This window comes from Triturus cristatus, chromosome 5_1 (genome assembly GCF_964204655.1).
Source record: "Triturus cristatus chromosome 5_1, aTriCri1.1, whole genome shotgun sequence".
In the NCBI taxonomy this organism is placed as follows: domain Eukaryota; kingdom Metazoa; phylum Chordata; class Amphibia; order Caudata; family Salamandridae; genus Triturus; species Triturus cristatus.
In genome coordinates, this window is record NC_140587.1 from 133,867,715 (window position 1) to 133,872,714 (window position 5,000).

Here is a 5,000-nt window from a genome sequence, read left to right on the forward strand (position 1 = left end):
TAACCTGGCGTTCAGTTCATCCCGCAGCGCCAGTTCTGCTTACTAAAAGTGGCCCACTAGGCACTCGCATTTCATGCCCGGCTCCATGCCAGCGAGCTGGGCTTCTTACCCATCTAGCCCCTTCCCTGCTCATGACGGAACCACTCCGTCATGAGCCACGGGTGCCGTGTGCTCATGACGGAGTGGCTCCGTCATGCTGCGGCCGTTGGCGGCCGCTCCACCCACGCGGCGCTAATTCCCCGCCTGTGCGGGCGATTAGCACAGTGGGTGGAGTCATGACGGAACCACGCCGTCATGAGCACAGCTCACCCGTGACTCATGACGGCGTGGTTCCGTCATGAGCACAGCGGCGCCGTCCAGCCCCAAAACCCCCCAGCGTGCGGCGGAATTCGCGCCGCAGCGAAGGGGTTAAATAGGTTGAGATCGTTTTGGCCCCAAGACCTCTAATCATTCGCTTTATCAGATAAAACTGGGGGCTCCGAGCGCCAGTAATCCTGAAGGAAACTTCGGAGGGAACCAGCTAATAGATGGTTTGATTAGTCTTTCGCCCCTATACCCAGGTCGGACGACCGATTTGCACATCAGGATCGCTACGGACCTCCACCAGAGTTTCCTCTGGCTTCGCCCTGCCCAGGCACAGTTCACCATCTTCTCGGGTCCTATCACGCACGCTCATGCTCCACCTCCCCGATGGAGCGGGCAAGACGGGCCGGTGGTGCAACCGCCGCTGGAAGCGCGGCGGGGTCCCACCTCAGCCGGCACGCGCCGGCCTCACCTTCATTGCGCCACAGGGTTTCGCTCGGCCCTCAGACTCGTGCACGTGTTAGACTCCTTGGTCTGTGTTTCAAGATGGGTCGCGTGGGTAACCGACATCGCTGCAGACCCCTGGCGCCCGGCGTGGGCGCCAGGGGTCCGTTGGGGCGCACTGAGAACAGTCCACCCCAGTCGTCAGTCGCGCCGGGAGCAGGGGGCTCCGTACCCCCTTCAACCGCCCCGGCGCACCCCGAGGGGCGGCCGGGAACGGGTGCCCGGGGAGGGCACGGAGGCGGTCAAATCTCCCTCGGCCCCGCGGACACGGCGAAGCTGCTGCCAGGGGGTTGTAACACCCTCCGCCGGAGCGGAGGACCACCTGCCACCCCGAAGCCTTCCCAGCTGACCCGGAGCCGGTCGCGGCGCACCGCCGCAGAGGAAATGCGCCCTGCGGGGGCCAGGTAGGGCCCGGGCGCAGGTCCTGCGGACAGGATCTGGAACTCCTGGGCCACCGACCTTCCCGCCGTGTTGAATCCTCCGGGCGGACTGCACGGACCCCACCCGTTTTACCTCTCGACGGTTTCACGCCCTCTTGAACTCTCTCTTCAGAGTTCTTTTCAACTTTCCCTTACGGTACTTATTGCCTATAGGTCTCACGCCCGTATTTAGCCTTAGATGGAATTTACTAGGCCTGGGCTTAATTTCCGTTCCGCTCGCGGAAATTGCGATAATTTGACATTTTCGCGTTCCGCGGAGAGCGCGAAAATGTCAAAATGTCCGCATTCCGCAGCTTAGCGATAATTTGTTTCTTGCTCGCGCTGTAAAATAATACATTCTCGCGTGCGCGCGATCGCCTTACCTGAATCCCCGCGTTCGCCGACAAGTTTTCCCGATCCGGTCGCGTTCTCCACGAGATGTTGGATTGTTGGTAGCCATTTGCGCTGTCTCGCGGCAGTTCGCGCCCGCAGTAATGTCATTGGTCGCGCGATCACGTCTTTCTTCTCGCGATCATGCACCGTGAGAAGAGTGAAAACAAGATGGCCGCGCCCGCGAGCAACCGCATTGGTAAGTTGGCGATCAGCGACCATGCAGAAAATACAGCGAACGGGCGGGAAAAAAACCTCCGCATCTTCGCGATATTTCCGCGTGTTTGCGGAGATTTTTAACATTTTCGCGATAATTTGCGAAAGTCACTTTCGCAAATTCCGCCCACCCCTAGAATTTACCACCCGCTTTGGGCTGCATTCCCAAGCAACCTGACTCAGAGAAGACCCGTTCCCGGCATGCCGGGGGCCGCTACCGGCCTAGCACCGTCCGCGGGGTGAGCCTCGATCAGAAGGACTTGGGCCCCCTGAGCGACGCCGGGGAGTCGGTCTTCTGTATGCCACATTTCCCGTGCCTGCCACCGGGTGGGGATTTGGCACTGGGCTCTTCACTCGCCGTTACTGGGGGAATCCTGGCTAGTTTCTTTTCCTCCGCTTAGTAATATGATTTAATTCAGCGGGTCGCCACGTCTGATCTGAGGTCGTAGTCGGAAAGAAAACGCCGGAGCGTTAAGGGGGAGCCGGGGAAGGCCAGACCCCAGCCGGAGCAGGGGCCTGGCGTACCCGGCAGCACGCGCCCTCTTTCCCCGGATCGCATCTGGAGGGGTTTCTCCCTCGCTGAGAAGCCGGCCGCAGAGGAGGGCGCACGAGGCGCGTGCGTGTTCGCGCGGGCAGCCGGTGGGACACCACAGACAGCCACGTGCAGCACACAGGCAGGTGCCCTGGGACGGGCACGGGGCAGACTGGTCACCAGGCCCCTTCTTGGGGACCAGGCGCACCAGTGGCGTACCTCCGCGGCAGGACCCAGCGAGGGACCCTGCCACGGGCGATCGGGGGGTCTGACCTTGTGGGGGGACGAAGGGGAAGTGGAGCTCACCCTGCGACGGCCCCAGCCGCATCCTGGGGAAGCCCCAGGGCAATTGACGATCGAACGATCCTCAGACAGGCGTAGCCCCGGGAGGAACCCGGGGCCGCAAGGTGCGTTCAAAGTATCGATGATCAATGTGTCCTGCAATTCACACTAATTCTCGCAGCTAGCTGCGTTCTTCATCGACGCGCAAGCCTAGTGATCCACCACCAAGAGTCACAGGCAGCTTTTTGAAAACATTTGCACACCTGCGGGCGCAGGAGAGGCGGGAGGAAGGCGACGTCGTACGTCTGCCGCCTGTGCTGCAAGACGGCCCGGGCGTTCCTTTCAAGGCTTCCCCTCTGGGAGTCAGACAGCACCGACTGGAGAAAAAAACATTGCCACGGGAGCCCACAAGGCGGGCGAGGGAGGGGGCTCCCGGAGCGACGGGAGCAGGCAGCCCTGCAGCCACTGGTCCCTCCCGGGGTAACCCAGGAGAGACCATGCGAGTCTTCAAACCCCTCAGCTCAGCCTCACGGGACCGGGTCGAACCGGGTACCTGGCAACGAGGGAGGGTCGCCCCACCTGCACATCAGCCGTCTGTCGCCGGGCTGCCCAGAGCCATGCCAGCAGGCTGCCGATCAGCCCACCACCACCCTCGCCTGGTTCGGAGGTGCAGGAAGGGAAGAGCCAGGTGACTCCCCATCCCGCACACCTCACACCGAGAAGAGCCGGGGGTCCTCTCGCAGGCCCTCGGCCCCTTCTCTTCCAGGCCGCCCTGCCGCGCGAGAAGGGCTGCTCCTCAGTCGCCTGTAACCCGGTCAGGTCGGGCCGGGTCTCGGGACGCCGGAGGGCCCAGCCGGCACCAAGGCCTTTTCAATGGAGGGGTGGTGCCAGCCAAGGGATGCACTGCCATTCGGTTTCCTCCCCCTCACCGCTGGGGGGGGTCGTGCCGGGTGAGCTTGGGTTCCGTCTCGGAGAGGGACAGGGGATGGGGGCCGCCCCCCATCCCCGTCCCTCGCTCGTCAGTTGGGCCTTCCCTGGGGGGAAGGGGCCTGCCGAAGTCCCGGTCCACACCCGAGCACCCCATGTGGCCGCAGACCGCTCTGTCGGCCGGGACACCAGGACAAGGCCGAGCCCTGTGCCTACGGTGCGTCCTCGCAGTAGGCGGGCCGAGGGCTTCGGGGCGGCGCAGTCAGTCGCTCGGGCCGCTCTGCCGTTAATGATCCTTCTGCAGGTTCACCTACAGAAACCTTGTTACGACTTTTACTTCCTCTAGATAGTCAAGTTTGGTCGGTTCTCGGCGCTCCACCAGGGCCATTGCCAACCCCGGCGGGGCCGATCCAAGGACCTCACTAAACCATCCAACCGGTAGTAGCGACGGGCGATGTGTACAAAGGGCAGGGACTTAATCAATGCGAGCTTATGACCCGCACTTACTGGGAATTCCTCGTTCATGGGAAATAATAGCAATCCCCAATCCCCTGTGTCTACCCTTCACCTGTCGGCGAAGGGTAGACACACTCTGATCATTTCAGTGTAGCGCGCGTGCAGCCCCGGACATCTAAGGGCATCACAGACCTGTTATTGCTCGATCTCGTGTGGCTGAACGCCACTTGTCCCTCTAAGAAGTTGGACGCCGACCGCTGGGGGTCGTGTAACTAGTTAGCATGGAGGAGTCTCGTTCGTTATCGGAATTAACCAGACAAATCGCTCCACCAACTAAGAACGGCCATGCACCACCACCCACAGAATCGAGAAAGAGCTATCAATCTGTCAATCCTTTCCGTGTCCGGGCCGGGTGAGGTTTCCTGTGTTGAGTCACATTAAGCCGCAGGCTCCACTCCTGGTGGTGCCCTTCCGTCAATTCCTTTAAGTTTCAGCTTTGCCATCATACTCCCCCCTCAGAACCCAAAGACTTTGGTTTCCCGGAAGCTGCTCGGCGGGTCATGGGAATAACGCCGCCGGATCACTAGTCATAAAGCAAAAACAGTGGTTCTGTTGGGAATCTGCTTAATTTAAACAGCACTACATGCATTTGATAACTGTTCCGATATTCCTTTAAAGACAGTTATATAAACACACACATATAAATCAATTTGAGAGACGCAAAGTGATTTTCTTTTCACTATATTTAAATCAAAAAATATATTACTACTATACAGGACTGACCAACAATAACTGAAATGTAACATGAAACGCTTAGTGACTGATAGTGCTTAGTGGCATAACATTCAAACATAAATTGACATGAAAAACATATATATATACAAAATGACACAATTATACTTTAAACAAGAATGGTCCAAAATCAGATAGCATATAACACCACAGTATATGTTATTCAGTAATTCAAATGG

The 5,000-nt window shown here is 59.2% G+C and overlaps 1 non-coding gene and 2 pseudogenes across 1 annotated transcript; all 3 read right to left on the minus strand.

The window, feature by feature from the left end:
* The window catches only part of LOC146830401 (28S ribosomal RNA), a 4,608-nt pseudogene extending 2,330 nt beyond the window's left edge, over positions 1-2,278 (minus strand).
* Positions 2,279-2,725: 447 nt separating this feature from the next.
* On the minus strand, positions 2,726-2,879 carry LOC146830402 (5.8S ribosomal RNA). Its single transcript, XR_014961745.1, has one exon. It is a non-coding gene; the product is annotated as a 5.8S ribosomal RNA (ribosomal RNA).
* A 981-nt stretch (positions 2,880-3,860) lies between these two features.
* The window catches only part of LOC146830403 (18S ribosomal RNA), a 3,276-nt pseudogene continuing 2,136 nt past the window's right edge, over positions 3,861-5,000 (minus strand).